Source organism: Beta vulgaris, chromosome 7 (genome assembly GCF_026745355.1).
Source record: "Beta vulgaris subsp. vulgaris cultivar EL10 chromosome 7, EL10.2, whole genome shotgun sequence".
In the NCBI taxonomy this organism is placed as follows: Eukaryota; Viridiplantae; Streptophyta; class Magnoliopsida; order Caryophyllales; family Amaranthaceae; genus Beta; species Beta vulgaris.
In genome coordinates, this window is record NC_079208.1 from 1,701,299 (window position 1) to 1,721,801 (window position 20,503).

The following is a 20,503-nucleotide window of genomic DNA, read 5'->3' on the forward strand; positions in this document are numbered from 1 at the left end:
TACTCTACACACTTCTTTTGTGGTCTATTTCTTTTTAATTTACATAGGGTCATTTTTTCTAATTTTGATAACATGTCGCACATATTTTGTCCTTTCTTCCACGTAATGTTTTAACTCATTTTTTGGTTTTGCTTTCTTACTTTTCAGTTGTCACGTAATCTCTTCTACTACCAATGATGTCTTGACCTAGTGGTTAAGAGTGAGATGCTATGAACGATAGATTATAGGTTCGAAACTCCCTTTCTCTTCTTTGTACTTTGTACTGCCTTCGTGACTTTTGTACTCCCTTTCTCTTCTCTCAACCTTTTCAGTTTTTCTTTTATACTTTTGTACTTTCTACTTGCTTCTCCTTCTAATTGAAGTGAGTAAATTAAAAGTAAATGAAAGGAGTATGAGTTTTGTCTATTATGTCTGATTGTCTTCGTCTTATTTTTTCTTAACATATATTAACTAAATTTGGGTCATGCTCTTTTGAACTTAATTAATGAAAATTAAGTTCAGTTCAATCTAGTTTTGTTAGTTTTTTCTAGAGTTGATAAAAAAAAAGCCCAACTCGCGAGCCCGACCCGAATATTGGGCAGAATTTTTGGCCCGCGGTCGGGTCCAGTCCGTTTTTTTGGCTTTGGAACGGGCTTTGGACAAGTCAAAAATGACTTTTTAGTCTATTTTTTTGGCCCAGTCCGATTTTGGTCCAAAATAGCGGGATTTGGGCACAAAATTTTGGCCCAGTCTGACCAATGGACAATTCTTTTAAGGCTTGACCCGGCCAGATCCATGATCATCTCTAGTTTTTCATCACAATCTTTGTTCAGTTCCATCTAGTTTTGCTTGTTTTTTTTTTTCACAATCTTAGTTTAATTCAGTTTAGACTAATTAAGTTCAATTTCGTTAAGTTTACTCCAAAATAAGTAAATAACAGGGTCTTATTATTAAGTTCATGTCATTTCTGTTTATTTGATGTTATTTTGTTATCTATGCCATATCATTTCTGATATCATATCATTTCAGTTTTCTTTAATGTTATTTTTTGTCATTTGTGTCATATTATTTATGTTTCATGTCATTTCAATTTTATTTAATTTGATGTTATTTGTGTCATATCATTTTTGATCTGTTCATATCATTTCAATTTTATTTCATATTCTTCATTTTTCTTTTGACATGACATCAACAAACCAATCCATCTACTTTTTTTTTCTAAATTATTCATATGTTTCTTCACTATATATAAACTTAAATTCAAAAAACCACATTAATATTAAAACAACAACAAAATCCCAAAAAAGAAATGAAAAATACTAGATTACTTTTTTTTTTTTTGAATAGTAAAATTAATTCATTAATAAAAAGTCATACGACATCTACATAAGCAATCGAATCAAACAAATACATAAGTTGAATCAAACAAAAATTTCCTTCATAAAAACTACGACCGTCAAACAAATCTTGCAATTTGGAACATCTCCCGCTTATATCGTTGGAAAATACAGCCTTGTTGGAGAGACAATCTAACGATCCCTTGTAGTTGTGAGGATGATTTCCGTCGGATTCATCTGACCGTATTCGAAAAATTGATAACCTTTGTGATCCCGCATAATTCTTCACCAACAAAATAATTTCACGGCAATCCATTAGATCTAGTATCCGGATTGTAACCTGTAGAAATTCCCCCTCTAAAAGAGGAGAAAAACCCTGTCTTTCGAAGGAGGTCGAAAAACCTTGTCTTTCGAAGGAGATCGAAAAACCTTTTCTTACGAAGGAGATCGAAAACACTGTCTTTCGAGGGAGAAATCGTTATTGGAAACCTAAAAACAAAAAAAAAGCAAAGGTGGGGGCTTTCCAACGGTAAAAACCGATGGAAGCCCCTTTAAAAATCAACAATGGAGGCTAGGGTTTTTGAAAGTAGAGAGGAGAGAGGGGAGAGAGAAAAAAAACTTTGTGCTGAAACAATGTATAGTTGGGCTGACTGACCTGCTAGTAGTGATGTGCAAAGACTAGGGTCGGACCGAATCTGGACCTTTGGACTGGATCGAAAATTCCAGTCCAGTCCTCGACCGAGAGAAAATCCCGATTCCGGATTTCCGGTCCATTTCGATCAAACCCGAAAAATTTCGATCTAGACTGGTGGACCGGAATTTCTGATTTTTTAGTGAAAAAATAGTTTATATATTAAAAAAGTCTAAAAGGCAGAAAGTTAAAAACCTACTACTTATTACCTTTAGCAATATTGTTTTAAAATTATTAAACTTTAATGTATTTAATTTATAAATATGTTTAAATCAAATAAAAAAGTTTTTTTACAAATATATAGATCTCCAAAACTGGATCGGACCGGAATTTTTCCGGTCCAATCCCGGTCCAACAATTTTTTAGATTCCAGTCCACCGGTACAACTGGTTTCAGTCCGATCCTAGACCGATGGACATCCCTACCTGCGAAAGGTGTTGGCCCGATAAAGTCATTTTTATTATCAAAGGTTTTCAGTGGAGGGCCAAAGTTTAGTGTTCACTATGATTTACTGTTAAATCAATATGATTTGCTTTAGTATATTTTTGCTTTATTTTTGAAAAAGAAATTGGTTTAACAGAGAAAGATATCCCTTCCCAAATTTTCTTAACATTATAACATGAGTACTTTCTATACACAGTTTAGTGTATTCACTTGTGCTCTCAAAGCATGTTGCAATCTCTATTCACCGTCTATTCTCTTATTCTCTCAAAGCATGAACCAATCTTTTTAAAAGTAAAGCAAAAAAACACTAAAGCAAATTATATTGATTTAACAGTAAATATCCATTTATGCAACTTTCAATACACAGTTATTGTAACTTTTATTGAAGAAAAACATTTATAAAGTAATAGCATTGACTACAAATTTTTCCCCTTTTTTTGAAAGAATAATTGTTTTTGATAAATTTTGGCTAATTTGATTTTAAAAGTAGAGAAAAATTAGTAAAAATAAACGTAGCTGGTCAAAAACTAAAAAAAATGTTTTACTCCGTTTGGTTGGGTATAAAACATTTTCAGTATAAAATAATTTTCGTGGAAAATAATTTACAGTAGAAAACACAATTTCAAAATTAGTTTTCCATTGTTTGGTTCCATGCAAGTAAAATGATAAAACGAAAGGAAAATGAAAGAGGATCGGAGTCTACAAAAGAGATTAGGAAAATGAAGGAAAACAATTGGTTTTCCATCAATGAGAGAGCAATTTTACTCCTACATAAAATGATTTTATTTACACTTCTTTTGCAAACCAAACACAATATAAAATTGAAAATAGAAAAAAAAAATAGATTTTTAGGAAAATGTTTTACACCCTACCAATCGTAACCTAAATGTTAAAAAACTAGATATAATTTGCGAAATTGTAGATTTAATACGCAATTAACGACACGGCAAGGCCATCAAATTTTGATGATATGAAGGCCAAATTGGTTCTTTTTATTTTAGTTTATTCTAGTATCTTGGTCTCACCGTTTCCTAATCCTGCAAACAGATTACTAAAATTATAAGGTACAAGTTCATATCATTCTTTAAAACTACAATGATGATTGATGTCAATCAACAACCAAGTAAAGAAAAAAGAACTACCAACAACCTATCACGAACAAGTCAAATTACTTTTCGTAAAAGAGAGAATATTAATCTCATAGAAACATTCTAGAATCTATATATATACGATGAAGGTCAGTTAATTATGCAATCCTCTTTTAGCAAATTATATATCAGCAAATTAATTAACATAGAAGATTCTTCCTAAAAAACTTGTGCTTAGTATTTAGTGATCTTTTAATTTTGGGGATACATAGGATAATAATAAGGAGAATCTTCTACATCAGTTAAAATGCATGATATATAATTTGCTACAAGAAGAGGTAATATACCGCTTATCCTTTGTACTAGATGCATAGGTGACGTAGGGAGATTAGCTGCACGATTTGGCAAAAAAAAAATCCATCGTTGAAAAAGCCTGAAATAATTTCTACTAATCCGACTTCCGGTGTCAGGATGCTTAATAAAATACCTTTTCGGAAACGAAAATAGGCCAACGACTCCAACTCACTGCCATGCTATGAACTTAACTGGCTTTTTAAGTCATTGATCCGGGTTCGTTTAGGGTCCACCGGTCCAAAAACATCATTTTAATAATTTCCGAATTTTGTTTTTAGCTATTGTTCGTATTAGGGTTTTGTTTAAACTATTTGAATGTTTTTAATGGTAGTCATTAGAAGACAACTTTTTTCCTAATAATATTACGTTGAGTGTTTATCTCTTTTTTGGTGTACTCCGAAACCTTTTAACAAATCTATCGCTTGTGAATCTATTTTTTCGAAATAGGAATTGCATTTGCCTTTTCTCCATTAATTACGTCTGCGTCAATAGGAAAAAAAAAAACCGAATCCACGTATATACACAATGTGCTTCTGTATAAAAAATATATATATAGATATACATGGTGGCAAGAGGTTAACAAATCGTTGTCACTGTTACTTGAAGAAGAGGGAACAACCACATCCGGAAATGATATAGCTGTACATATTACAATGGCATAACACTCCTGCGGTCCTGTCCCCTTAGCTCATGGCAACCATGATAATTGATTACGCGCAAATCATACTTCTACCTACAACAACTCTTCGTTTCTTCATTATATTCTACTCTCAAACGAGAATCAAGATTGGCGTAAAGCGTAGTGGTTGTAAGGTCTTTCTTTTATCTCTGTGACAGGATACAGGAGTTTGATTCTCACCTTTGCAAAAAGGATCCCCAATTTCCCCCTTCTCTACAAGAGAATTCTCCTCATCTTTAAAAAAAAATTGTATTCTACTCCTACGTCTTAAAACCTTTTCCTCCGATTTTTACATTTACCATAGAGCAAAAGTGTGAACAGTAGTGTAATGAAGGCATTAGTTCTTTTTTTTTTGCTTTTTTAAGAAAAAAATGACATTATTTTTGTTACCATAACTCTCATGCATCATCAAAGTCGAGAGCCTAAAGTTGTACTAGGGTTAAAAAGTTACACAGTCGACTAGTACCGATTATTAGACTCCTATTACTCGACTAAAGGGTTGAACAATATCCAAATTAAAGACTAATTGATTTTGATCTGAATAGAAAATGATCCATATTCTAAATTAAATTGGCAAGTAAATTAATATAACAATGTTAATTATTTTTTTATCAAAAAAGGGAAAAAATATTAATTATATTGTTTGTTAATGATAAAATAATAATTGTCGACATGCTTGAATATATTTGACCTAATATATATTCTAGAGCTATAATGATTAATTAATTACTTGAATATGATCAGAGCTAAATTAACTTGAATCTCATTCGATTTGAACGACTCGTCTGCCAACTCTAACACGTATGCGTAAACTTCTTGTGCTAAGTAGATGTGAAATATGTGTAATTGCGTTTTTGAAGCTAGCTAAAGTCATGGAAAAAAAGGGCTAACTTAGTCCATTTTGAGAGCTACTTCTTTGTCATATATATATATCTATGTTGTATGCATGTTGCAAAATCAAATTGTTGAGACAAGTATATTGAAGATGTCTTTTCAACAAGTAAGCCCTATCGTAGATAAGCTCTTGGAGTTTAAGAGTTGTGTTTGAGCATTGCCACTAAATCATACTTCATGATTCACACATCAAAATCAGCGTTTTCTGCAACATAGAAAATTCAATACGTATATCTTAAGAAAATTGTCATCTATATGTTCAACTAATCAAACCAATATCGACTGAAAGAGAGATTTTGGCAGCCCTTTGTATGTAATATTTAATGTGAAAGGAAACAATTGGATCTGAGTGTCTAATAATAAGTTAGAATTGACATGCATACGTGTAATACATATATATGTTGATGTCTTAAAATTAAACTACGATTCTTCTATTATATTATTGGTCTAGTCTTCAAGCACTTAATAAGATGGTTGATCTTTACTTTTGCAAATTTGCACTAAGCTAAGGTTTACAATTATATTATCGGTCTAATCTTCAAGCACTTAATTAATAAGATTCAACCATACACTAAGTACTTATCATAATCGCATTTCGGTAATTACACTAAGGTATTCTAAAATAATTCCTTTACGGGTTTGTATGCATGTTTTTTTTTTATCCATATGAGCCACGAAGGCGGTACAAAGTACAAAGAAAGGGATGGGGGATTCGAACCTGTGACCTATCGTCACATCACCTCAATCTTAACCACTAGGCCAAGACTTCCTTGGTGGTTTGTATGCATGTGATAGGCGTTAATAAAAGATGAGATTAATAATGCAATAATATGTAATTTGTATTTCCCAAGTTATTTAAAAAGGAAAAAATAATGTATAATTTAGGGTTAATATTTACCAGTTGAAGCTATGATGTATAACGTATAACAAATGTGAGTGTTAAACATTGACAAAAGAAGAACAAAGATGAGTTAAAGTTAGAAACAAAGGTACTTCCTTTATTGTCATATGATTTTAGGATGGAACTTCATTTGTCCTGTAAAGTGGACTCTCGATCTCTTTATGGTGGGTGCGGCCCATATCGATATTTTATTGTCATATGATTATAAGGTGGAACCTCATTTGTCTTATAAAGTGAACTGTCTCTCTTTGTAATAGATGCGCCCAGGCCTATAGGTCATATTTAACATTATTATAATTAAAAGTCTCCAACTTGATTCCTAAAAAAATTCGTAACTTAATGGTCTGATAATGACTTGCTAAGTGATAAGCCAAAAGTCTAAGACCTCCTACAAATATTTTCTCGATTTCATTAGTAATTGATGAGTTTTCAAAGAAATAACATATTATCTTATGGCATGACGCCATGTGAGCATTTAAGAGAAAGGCGGCAATATATAGCCGGGTATAATTCTTGCCTACACGATTTAATAATAATAATAATAATAATAATAATAATAATAATAATAATAAAAGATAGATTTCTTTGACCAATTAGTATAGAAAAAAGTATATAAAAAGAAAAAACTAAAGCACGAGGTTTGGTATCACATAACACATTCACATAACACATTGCAAGATTTGTTTGACGATCGTAGTTTTTATGAAGGAAATTTTTGTTTGATTCAACTTATGTATTTGTTTAATTCGATTGCTTATGTAGATGTCGTATGACTTTTTATTAATGAATTAATTTTACTATTCAAAAAAAAATAAAATGAAAGCATCCTAAATATGGTATCAAATACATTATATTCATGAAATTTCTATAAATTTAATATTAGGAAATCAATTCAACTATAAAAAAGTTGGAATATGTCATTAATTACATCTAGCTCTAATCCCAACTACTTGACTGAAAATTTTCTAATTTTGAGATCCATAATATTTTGTTTATTATCTTCCTCACTCTCTAGTTATGTATTCTCTTCATTTTATTATGTTTCCGTTAATTACAATTCTTTTAAGAGATTTAAAAAAGTCAAATTAGGACGAACAAAAGAAAATAAGACAGTAAACATTAAAAAAAAAGAGGTGGCAATAAAAAGTTATATATACTATATACTTGTTTTTCTTTTTTACAAAATAAATATATTTTGTGTTTTATTAATTGTCAAAATATAGTATAAAGTCAAGATACTGCAGCTCTTAAAGCTGTCGTTCTAGAAAAATAGAAAGAGCTTAATTACCCCTTACGACTTACCAACCAGAAAGGAAAAAGAAGATACACAAGCTTGATTTTAGTTTAATTACCAACTTTCTAGTTTATGAACAATTTATGATAATAGTCCGAACTAACGCTGATTATCTTATACTTTCTCTGTTATTTTCTTACTTGCATCATTGATATGATGTATAAGTTTTAAGAAAAGGATAAAAATAGAGAGTAAAGATGGATCCATGTGATAGAAGAGAAGTAGATAGTAATTACTATCCAAAAAGGAAATGATGCAAGTAATTTGCAACTTTCAGAAATGGGAAAGATGAAAGTAAAAATATACGGAGGAAGTAATAACAATCTCAACTATGGATTATTTCATAATAATCCTAACTAGTGAGATGTCTTCTTAGAATAATCCACTTACCTAAAACATAATTTCAAAAGGTCACAAAAACTAAGGATGTGGCAAACTCTAGTTGGCTAGAGTCTGGAAAAGAAACAAGAGAGGAACGAGAAAACTGAAAAGACGAACAAGACAACAACTAAGTAAATAGGTTAGTGAACACTTGAAAATGCTTTTGAGAAGGTACCCCTCATAGTTAAAATTATTTTAGAATAATCTATAGTTGGAATTATATGAGAAGATCACTCATAATTTGGATCATTCTTATGAACTTCTCCTTCGGAAATAATAATGGATATGGATATTCCATTTGCATTATTAGTTGCTTACTCAAATTAAAGCTGATAAGCTTCTATGAGTGCTCCCAAGAGCTTCTATAACCAGGCACTTTCTCTTACATGTTTTGCACATTTTATTTTTGCATATTTTTATTTTGCTCATTTTTGTTAAATATGTGACAAAAAAGTGCTTAGGAGCATCTAAATTTTTTAATGGTATAGGTCATACATGTCAAATGATACACAATTTGTGCGCAGAAGATTTCTTTCTTTACATAAAATATATATTTTAAGAATAAAAAATAAAAAAATACATGCTAATATATACCAAAAAGAAACCACTTAGCTCATGATAATGTGCATGCTCAGGCAAAAAATAATTATTTACCTTAAATATGAATATTAACATAGACAATAGTATTTACATATACTCTTACTTAAAAAAACAATCATTCTTGAGTATACTCCTTCTAATCTCCTTCAGTTTAATTTCTTTTCGACCGAGTTTTTATATCAAACTAGTCATTAGGTCCAGATTATGTCCCGAGTGAGGAAATTTTTCATTTATTAATATTATACTTTAAAATAATAATACTAATAATTAGAAATAGTGGTTAGAACTTTAGTATATAAAAAGTCACGAGATCTAACCCTCCATACATACATAATAACCATTTAGTAAAATTAATAATCACTAGTATGATTTGTTACAAAAGCAATGTTCTCCCTTTCTCTTTCACAATAGAGTAATTATTTATTGTGATTCATACATACATTTTTCACTTGAAAAACAAATACACTTTTATCTTCATCATAACTATTCAATGTTTGATGATGGAGTAGATGACAATGTATAAAATCAATCAAATCCCAGCTTAATATTAGATACAAGAAACAATTACATTGACAAAGAGGGTAATGAAAGAGGCAAAATTGCAGAACAATAACTATACATGTAAGTACTGAATTGCTTTATTTTCTGAAAATTGAAATGTATGGCAATGTATAAAGGCATACAGAAATAATAGAAGAAGAAAAAGGAATCTTCAGTTAAAAGATTAATTATCTTCTTGCAGCAGAAAGTGACCCAACAGTTGCTTTTCAAAAATTCACATGCTCTATAATTATCTACTCACCAAAGCTTCACACCCATCATGCTGTAATAATTAATATATAGATTTTTGAAATATATTGAAAATGTCATCTCTAAGTTTGTCAACCAAAGAAAAAGCTTCATAAATATGAAAATTATAAACTTAACATATAAGCATGAATGTGTTTCCTTCTGGATGCTACATATACATAATGACTTGAATGTAATTTCAATCTAATAAGCATATTTGAATATTTTGTTAGAAATGTATGTGTAACCGATAGAGTACTAAACTATTCCTGGGACTCCAACCATGTCGAAAGACCAACTCAACCAAAAACTTAAGCTAATGTTTGGAGTCCCAGGAATAGTTTAATACTCTATCAGTACCACAATAGTATATATATTCCTCCTCCAAATATAGTAAAAGTTAGCAAAAAGAAAATGGCAAAGAGATAAGATTAAGGGTAGTAAAGTAGATAGATAAACCAACCTGAAAGAAGAATAAATGAAGCTTGAGAAGATGAGTAATTACTCTTGCATTTTTCTCCAATTTGAGAAAGGATAATTAATCAAGGAAACATGATTAGTTTACTAGGTCAAGGTGGGCATGATGGGGAAGACAGGCACATGAAAGTACTAACTCAAAGCAACTAAAAATAGTCGATAGATCATTTATCTAAAGAGAAATTTCCGCTCTTTATGATTTAACATCGGAGTCTGAATCCGTGTACATATATATATATGTGCGTTCATATCGACATAAAAACATATATGCTTGCATATATGTATCAAATTGCATGAGTTAGTAATGCACGTGCCCTGCTTCTCCATCTTGCTCAACACCTTGACCATTCTTTATCTTCCATAGGCTTCTTTAATAAAATCTAGAGAGTGTGTGGGAGAGAAAAGAAAAGGTAGAGAATTTCAAAGGTAGAGAAAGAAGGAAATTGAAAATTGATGCACTAATTTTGTTGTTTTACGGTGTTTGGTGACCCATTTTATAGCAAAATTAGGGGAAAAAAAGTGGAGTTTGTGCATTTGAGGGTGAGTTGTAAAAGGTAGTAGAGGGGGAGGCAAAGAAAAAGGTGATAGAAGTGCTTAGATTGGATGGAGTATATATTTTTCATATATTAGAAAAAACCATTCCCCACATTTTTGGGTTTTTGTTAGAAAACAAATTATTCCACCTCACCAAACATCTGGTCACAACTCAATTCACACAACTAGCAAGGTCCCATCTAAGTAGTACTAGATCAATAACTAGTAAGTAGTGACTAACAATTAACATAGAAGTCTCTAAAATACATGTTTGATGTTTCTATGATTTAATGTTGGTTGTAAGGATCCCCCACTGAAATAGTATGGACGTAGTTACCTAACAAATATATGTAGGGTAGATTTGATAGCTTGTCAAGGTAATGTGAAACTTCAAAGTTACGGCAGAATGAACATAAATAAGAGGAGAAAAGAAAAAGAAAAAGAAAGAAAGAATGGGATCGAGATATATATATTGTTGGATTTAAAATCTCGAAGTTAGTTATATTCATAATGGAGTATTTCGTTATTTGCTTTTGTTCATGATCAAATACCCAGGTTCCACATGGAAAGAATATAAAGTTATTACCTTGTTTATATACTACTCCCTTCATCTCATAATATAGTGTTCGGGTGCACCCAACACCACCAACTACGACTAGTAGCCTAAACACCACCAAATATGGGGTGAGGGTGCATTCCGTACCATAAATGAGGCCGAAAACCTAATAAGTTGCCGAAGACGGTGGGTTTTTATGGTACAGACTGCACCTCACCCCGTAGTTGGTGGTGTTTAGGCTACTAGTCATAGTTGGTGGTGGACAGCAACAGGGAGGGGGATGACCACCGCAGAGATCCAAAGAAACTCAACATAATGGGGACGAGAACCATGGACAGCTAGCGACGGAGACACTGACCATCATGAAAACCAGAAAAAACGAAAACAACCATAAAGCGATGGGGAGGGGGACTGACCACGGCGAACCAAAGGGACTGATCACAATAGGGAAGGGGGAGGGGAGACTAACTACGGGAGGTGGGTAACAGGGCATTGGAAGGGAAAACGGAGGGGAGGGTATACACGACGACGGGGGGAAGAAAAAGAGGGGACACGACAACAGGGGAGGGGGAGGGGCGGGGAAGGAGAGGGACGCGATAGAAAGTAAAAGGGAGGGGGGATCCGACGCAGGTTCGCCGGCGACCTTGCGGCCATCAGCGAGCCTGCGGGGACGGGGGCGCCGAAGGCTTCCTAGAGTTTTGAGTTTTTGGGGTGGGCGGCTTGTAGAGAGAGGGGTTTGTATTTAAATGCCAACTCTCCCAACAATTTAAATGCGTAGATAATAAAGAAAAATAATATGAGAGGTGGAAATATTCCTTTTCAGAAAGGGTTTGGTGTTCACCCTCTTTTACAATCATACAAATTTTGGGTTTTTTCACTTCACTGGAAATTAATATGGTGAACTAAAGAGTTACAAGACAATTTCGTTTTCACTATACTGGTTTGTAGAAACAAAATATTAAGCGTTATATTTGCTTTCGCACGAATTGCATGCATATAAGACTAGTACTCTAAGGGCCTGTTCTCCTCAGCTTATTTTCAATTCAGTTCAGTTCAGTTCAGTTCAGTTTCAGTTCAGCTCCAATAAGTTCAGTTCAGTTCAGCTCCAATAAGTTCAGTTCAGCTCCATTCTTTTATAACCATTTTGTTAAATATTATTATTATGTTGGTATAATTTATTTTACTAATTACTCTTATTATTATTATCATTATTATTATTGTTTATTATTATTTAAATATATATCATTACTATTAAGTATTATTATTATTATTATTATTATTATTATTATTATTATTATTATTATTATTATTATTACTATTATTGTTTCTATATATTATTTTGTTTATCATAGCTTTACTCATTATTATTACTATTATTATTAGGAGGAACATGGTTTAGGTCAAAGCACAAATAAACCCAATTTTTTTAGCCCATAAACCAATCAAATCGCGTCAAGACGTTTTATGATGTAATTTTCGCGGTCCAACCCAATCATTATTTTTATTACTAAATATTTTAATATTATTAAATCTAATTATTAAAATAGTAATATTAATTTACTTCTTAGATATTATTGTTATTATATATCATCATCAAGTATTAATATATTAACACAAATAATATAAAATAATTATTATTAATTATCATTATTATCATTAATTATTATTGTTATTAATTATGATTATTTAAATTATTTATTTATAACTATCATTTAAAAATATCCAAAATACTATTATTATTATTATTCATTATTATTACTTATCATTATAATTATTTAATATTCATATTATTATTGTCTAAAATAATATTATTTATATATTTATTACATTCAATTTAATTCAATTCAATCCAATTCAATTCAGTTCAGTTCAGTTCAGTTCAATTCGGTTCAGTTAGGTTCAGTTCAGTTCAGCTTCAATAAGTTCAGTTCAGTTCAGTTCAGCTGTTTTATGCCGAAGAGAACAGGCCCTAAGGTTACTAAATTAGAATTCTTTATATAAAATTGTAACTCATGGATTTTTTTAGCAAGTAATTCACGGAGGTGCGTGGGTTAGAGATAGTTTTGTTATTTTTTCTAGTTTATGTGGGGTTTATCCACGTTAAATATTTGTTTGTCATAACTCGCTTATTTTCGTTTTTTAGATTAGTTTAATTTAGATGGTATTCTTCTTAATTGATTATGTAATTCTTTACACGAAATTGTGTAGATAAGATTTGATTATGTATGTGTTCACCAATTTGAAGTGACTACAGTTGCAGATCTTTCAACCAAATGTCGCTAACATATATATTTTTTTAAATCGGACGGTAAAGCAATTTGTGTTTCTACATCATCCACTAATCGGTGGGGTAGGAGAACAATTCTAGCTTTCCTTGTAAAAGAGAGAAGAGAAAAGAGAAAAGAGAAAAGAGAAAAGAGAAAAGACTAAATTAAAAAAAAAAAAAAAACTGTTTTTTCTTGGCTGCTGTCAAGGTCACATAATTACTAAATGCCTTTATTAAATTTCAGATGTTCCTCTAAAAAAAAGTTACATATGCATAGCAACTAGATTTGCAATATTAGAATGAAGCCCTATCAGTTGAGTTTAGATCCTCTAGAGTTTTAATAAAACTATATACCCCTCACGATTGCTTTAAAGGGATTTAGCAGGCTATTCATTCCAAGAAGATGTATCTTTTTTTTTACGGAGCTCATTTCCTTAATTATTCCACAATTAAGCATGCTTGGCCGTGAGTAGTCCAGGGATCGGTTGTTGGGTATATGGCGTGATATGAAGCTCATGGAGGTGTATGGGTGTGGAGATGAGGTTGCGTAGAAGGAAAACGTCATTTCACAACAACAATCCGCGTCTTTAGCGTCTGACCTTCGCGTCCGTCTAACAAAACAGACGATATCCGCGGAAATTGCGTCCGAAATCAAGTCAGACGGTAAATAGCGTCCGATATAGCGTCCGATATGTTCGCAGACGCAAAATACCGTCCGCCACGTCCAGTCAGCGTCTGATTTTACGACAGACGCTAAATAGCGTCCGTCTGGCGGACGGTAAAGTCAAAAAGCGGACGCTATTTCGGCGATAAACCAAACACGCAACGACCCCTCCCCAGAAATTTTCGACCGCACTTAGAAATTTTCGAAAACTGCTTTCTCTCTCTCTTTCATTTTCGCCACTGATTTCTCTCCTTCGCCGGCGACTCGACACTTTGCCGGCGACGCGTGACTTTGCCGGCGACGCTTGACTTTGCCGGCGACTCTCTCTCTTCTAGCGACTTTCTCTCTCTCTTCGCGTGGCTCTCTCTTCAAGTGGCGAAGCATCTCTCTTATAGGGCTTATTAGCCGCCGCCGAGCCGCCGCCGAGCTGCCGCCGAACCGCCGCCGAGCCGCCGCCGTGCCGCCGCTTCTTTTCTTCCCTTCTACAGTTGTTTAAGGTATGGATTTATACTTTAATTTTTTTGATTTTTGCTTGAATTTCTTGTTGTTAATTAGGGTTTTGGGTATAGTTGTTGTTCATAGTTGATAGTTGTTGTTGTTGTGTGTGATGATTGTTGTTGTTTTTAATTGTATTGTTGTTGTTGTTTGATGAATTTGATGTTGTTTAGTGAATTTGTTGTTGTTTTTAATTGTATTGTTGTTGTTGTTTTTTAATTGTATTGTTGTTGTTGTTTAGTGAATTTGTTGTTGATAATTGAACATGTTAAGTGTTGTTGTTGTTGATAATTAAATATGTTAAGTGTTGTTGTTGATAATTGAATATGTTAAGTGTTGTTGATAAAAGAACATGTTTAGTATTTTGGTGTTGTTCATCAACTTGTTTAATTTATTCATAATAATTAGTGAATTAATGTTATTAATGTTACATGCTTTAGATAAATTGAGTGATTAGTTTATTACACTTATATTTAGTTGTATGACATTGAATTGATTGTTTAGTATAATAAACTTAGTGATATTTAGTACGTACTTCCATTAACAAGTAGTGAATATAGTGAATTGATACTTGCTAGTTGTATGTAGAGTTTTAAATTATGAAAAGGAAGGAACGTAGCTGGATGTATGAAAGACTTGATGGGCGTGCCCTTAGAACTGAGTATGTGAAAGGAGTTGATAAGTTCATTGAGTTTTGTTTACAACATCCTCATTTAAATGACGGTGATAAGATAAAATGTCCATGCATGAGGTGTAATAACTTGCGTTATTTGGATGTGGACACGGTCAAAGTACATTTGTACAGTAAGGGTTTTAAACCGAATTACTTTGAGTGGTTATGTCATGGTGAACGTGCTACGGGGTCCTCCTCATCTTCTGCTCAGTCAAATCCATATGTGGATATGGTTGTGGATGCTTTAGGGAATACTGAAGATCATGCCATGCTTGCCGGTTCAAACTCAGTTGAAGAAGAACCAAATGGTGAAGCAAAGAAGTTTTTGACCTTCTTAAGGCGGTCGAGAATCCCTTGTATGAAGGGAGCAAGATGTCCGTGCTGGAGATGGCTTCTAGAATCACAAGTTTAAAGTGTGAGTATAACCTACCACCAGGTGTGTTGATGGTTTTCTTAGTTTATTGAATGAGGTGATACCCCAGAACAACAACATGGGAAGAACTTTCTACGACACAAAGAAAGTTCTAAAGGGTTTGGAGCTTCCTCATGAGAGGATACATGCATGTCCTAAAGGTTGTATGTTGTTTTGGAAGGGCGATGCTCACTTAGAGAAATGTAGTGTATGCGGTAGTGATCGGTACAAGAAAACTTCTAAGGGCAAACTTATTCCTGCAAAAGTGTTAATGTACTTTCCAATCACACCGAGGTTGCAGAGGTTGTTTGCAACTAAGAATATCTCTGAGAAAATGACATGGCATGCCGACAATCCTCGAATGCAGGGTACCTTAGCACATCCAAGTGACAGTGAAACTTTCAATATATAAATGATTTTGAGGTGATTCAAAGTGGAGGTGATAGCTTGTTTCAAGAGCTTTCCAATGATAGGTCATATGTCCAATTCCGGTGAGAAACGAGGAAGTTATGACTGTTTTACGAAAAACTGAAGAAACTGACGGCAGAAGACTCAGGTGCGCCCGCACCAAGGGATGGTGCTCCCGCACCTATCGAGGACGCGTTTTTTCCGGTTTTGCTTAGTGGGGGTATAAATAGGTGCCCTAATTGCGTCATTAATGTATTCTTCATCTCTAAACACATATTTAAGAGAGAAAAAACTGTAGAGAGAGTTCTTGAGTGCTTTTTTGTAATCTTTCTTGAATATCCATCGATTCCTAGTGCAGATTCGTGGTTTTTCTCCCAGTTCTTGGGTTTCCACGTAAAAGTTCTGGTGTGTTCTTTCCTGCTTTATTATTTGATATTCTATTATTGTTTGATATTATTCTTAGATTGATAGTCAATAGAACTTACATCGGTGACCTCCTGAGAAGTTTCTCGAGGTGTGCATGAGTGAGGACAAAATGCGCCAGAAGAACTTGTGTTGGTTATTGAGGACAGTTGTTGGCCCTGGATGCGCATTGGTGACGATATACTCGACTTCGGAAGAGTTGGGGTGTTACAAATGGTATCAGAGCAACCTTGCGACCACGTGTTGAAGCGACTAAGGCCGCAAGGCCGAATATTAAGAGTCCTATTCGCCTAGTGGGGGAGGATTGTGGGGCTGCATTGTCATAAGGAGCGACCCAGAAGTCGTCAGACTGAGTATCTGGAGTCTCCGGCGATTAGTCTTCATTCTGGGGTGACCCATAGGCCGTATGCCGGATATGTGGAGTCCTCAGGCGCAACAAGGGCTTTCCTGTTCTCAAGTAGGGGTGTATGTAATACCCCCTCATGATTGCTTTAAAGGGATTTAGGAGGCTACTCATTCCAATAAGATGGGTTTTTCTTTTAGGGAGCTCATTTTCTTAGTTACTCCAATTAAGCGTGCTTGGCTGGGAGTAGTCCAGGGATGAGTGACCTCCTGGGAAGTTTCTCAAGATGCGCATGAGTGAGGATAAAATGCACCGGAAGAACTTGTATTGGTTATTGAGGACAGTTTTTTAGCCTTGCATGTGCAATAGTGACGATATACTCGACTCCGGAAGAGTGAGGGTGTTACAAAAACTCTACAAAGTAGAGTCGTATCTGAACCATATATTTTAAAATTAGGAGTTCATATTGGTGGAAAAGGGAAAAATTAGGGGTGGATTTCGATGAGAAAAATGAGGGGATTTTGGAACGATAATATGCGAGCTATTTATTTTTTCATTCAATGTTGATATTACTCAAACTCTACCTTGTAGAGTTATTTAGTACTCTACAGGATCCAAACACTTGTTAATTTACATCTCCCAAGTCCCAACCATGGATTATGTTAGGAAAAGTATCGCTAGTGCTAATTAACAAACCGAGTACTCAAAGTATAATTTGTAAAATCAATAGACATGAATAAAGAAATCAAGCAATATAAAAAAGACAAGATTTAGTTAACATGGAGAAAACCATAATATTGCACTAGGAATTTTCGTATGAGATGATGATACAAGGAGATAATTCAATCTCTATAGACTCTCTAATCTCTCCAAAATTTTATAGTCTTTCTAGATTTAAGAATATATATCTATTATAAGTATGTCAATAAATAAAACGGCCTAAACATATTTATAATAGGGAAGAATCATGAACCTAGTCAAATTCAGAATCTTGCACAATTGGCTTGGCAAGACTCGTGGACGTAGCTAACATATTTTATTATGGAGTTGTATATAAAATCCTAGTTACATTTTTTCTGAAAACTAATTTGTACTCTTTCCAGTAAAACCTAAAAAAATTATTTCTTCCTTTTTTTATCATTGGACTTAGCTAATGCATTCTCAGTCAGTCAACCACGTAAATCTATGTGACAATTTTTATTGTTTGTTTTGTTATCATTTTGCTTTTATTATAACAATTTTGTACCTTAATAAACACCCGTTTATCAGAGAATTTGACTAAATGTACGTTTTGGATGGAATCATGGCCTTCAATTTCTATTGTGATATATATATATATAATTTTGTGTCATTTGTTATATAATGCCACATTCATGTAGGTGATTCAAAAATGATGTTAGTTGAGGAAATATGTCCAAACTTAAATTAATTTTTTAGAGCTAGGGCAAGAAAGAGTTCAATTGATCTTTTTTTTTTCTTCTTTTGCTAAGAGTTCAATTATTTAGAAAAAAGAGAGGATATTCCTATTAAAATTATAGTTTGTGTTTCGATGTTTATTTTTGGATAAAGTATTATATATCTAGATTTCGAATTAGGCCACATATTGGATATAAATCTCATACAATATCCTAATAGTCTCTACAACTCGAGATTCCCTCCCTCAAGGGTAAAAACCCAACACATATATGCATGACCTAATTCTCAAATGAGGTTCAAGTTTCAAACCTCGCTAATGTTATAAAAATTATCTGTTATATTCAGACTATCTAATCCGCATTCGTTAACGAAGGTTAATTTAGATAGCTTACAAGTCAAAGGAGATCTATCATAAAACTGATTGGCAATAGAAAGATAAACTCCTTAAACTTTTAGAGTTGTTTATTTCTCTATTCATTTGTTTTCAATATGGGACAAAACTTTCATCCATATGTGTGTCGTTTATGAGATCTCAACCATATTCCTCTTCATTGTGTAATTTGTCCAACCACTTTGTAATTGTATTGCAGGACTTTGTAATAATTTGTGTTACACGCTCATTATTTTTGTCCTAGTGCATTAATATAGATCATATACTCCTCGTGGTTTTTGAACTAGCATGTGATTTTTTTTCGTCGGTGTTGGAATAATCGGTTCGCAAAGGCAGAAAAATAAGCTTTCAAATACTGTGCCGTGATAGGAGATCACTGACTTGAAAGCGATTACGGCCCGACACTGGTGGTTATCGAGCTTGGCCGGAATGCTCCCCAAGGTTAACACAGTAGCTCAGAATGCCACCACTAGCAAACTAAGCTTTAGAGAATAGCACGAAAACCCAGGAAGAGAGAAGAGAAGAGAAGAGAGAAGAGTGTTTTTGTTTTGTGTCTCTGACTGAACAGAATGGCTCTGATTTTATAGGGAAGAATCAAGCCAAAAAACGGATAGTAATCAAGACAGAAATCAATGGGCGGATAATTAGGGATTGCCATGAATACTGTAACGGTAAAACGTTACAGAATTCCAACGGCCACATACGCGTAGCTCCCGGGTCCAAAACTTTAGTTAAGTTAAGTTTATTCCCAAAGCCCAAAGCCCAAAGCCCAAAGCCCAAAGCCAAGCCCAAGCCCAAGGCCAAGGCCCAAGGCCCAGGCCAAGGCCCAAGGCCAGGCCATGGCCCATGGCCTGGCCCTGGCCGGTCCGGGCGGGCGGCGCGCGCGGTGTGATAGCAAGCCCAAACCCAACATATCATCCAACCACAAAAGCATCTCTAGTCACAACTCAATAGATGGAAGGAGAGAGGAAGTATATAAACATGAGAAAACTCCCTCCCACAAGCAATGTGGGACAAACAAGAAAATGAGCCAAGGCTTTTCCAAGCCTTAACTCCTACAATCCCCCACAAAGGCTCAGAAAAGCAAAAGAAATTCCTGGGTAAGGAAAGGAAAGTACTTAAGCACCAATATCTTTCGATTTGAATTGATGCATAGTGAAATGAGGCAACAACTTACTATCTAGTGAGTGAATTACTCTTGAACTCACCAGAGTTCCGTTGAGACCCCCACAACACATACCTACCTTAAGATCGTGCAATCTCCGCGATACATCACAAGCGCTTTATAGCCATGCGCATTCCTTGGGTCTAATAAGTGCTCTAGAAAGACAGCCCAGTCTTTCATAGAAGGCGGCTTAACCTCCACACTTACGTAGGTAGTCCATCAAGTGTTTCTCAATAACACCACCCCGAAGGGATATGGAACTATTAAGAGCAAAATGCTCAACCTCTCAATGTATATCCATCAAGTGCGTCTCAGAAGCACCACCAATAGGCTATGGATAAAAGCACTACCATGTGTCATAGGGATGGGAAATGTAGTGCAAGTTAAGATTTCATGGCTTCGTTTGACCACAAACGGGTATCCACCATAAGATCTCAACTAATGGGCTTTAGCCCCATCCCCCTCGACGACTCTAGGACAACTCTCCTAGATAACCCCTTAGTAAAGGGGTCTGCAAGATTTCTTTCGGACCTCACATAGTCCAAAGAAATCACCCCATTTTTCAGGAGTTGTTTGACGACTCCATGTCTGATCCGTATGTGTCTCTTCTTACCATTGTAGACACTGTTCTTAGCAACACCAATGGCTGCTTGAGAATCACAATGAAGAGAGACAGGTGAACCCTGTCCACCCCATAAGGAACATCAGACAACAAGTTTCTCAACCATTCAGCTTCTTGCCCTGCCAACTCGAGGGCAATGAACTCAGACTCCATGGTGGAACGTGCTATACAAGTCTGTTTCGAAGACTTCCACGATATAGCACCACCACCAAGGGTAAACACATAGC

The 20,503-nt window shown here is 34.2% G+C and overlaps 1 long non-coding RNA gene across 1 annotated transcript; it reads right to left on the reverse strand.

The window, feature by feature from the left end:
• Positions 1-4,424: 4,424 nt before the first annotated feature.
• LOC109135572 (uncharacterized) lies at positions 4,425-10,868 on the reverse strand. The gene is made up of 2 exons (XR_002040383.3): positions 9,895-10,868; positions 4,425-5,671 (listed from the first exon to the last, which is right to left on the reverse strand). It is a non-coding gene; the product is annotated as an uncharacterized LOC109135572 (long non-coding RNA).
• Positions 10,869-20,503: the final 9,635 nt, after the last annotated feature.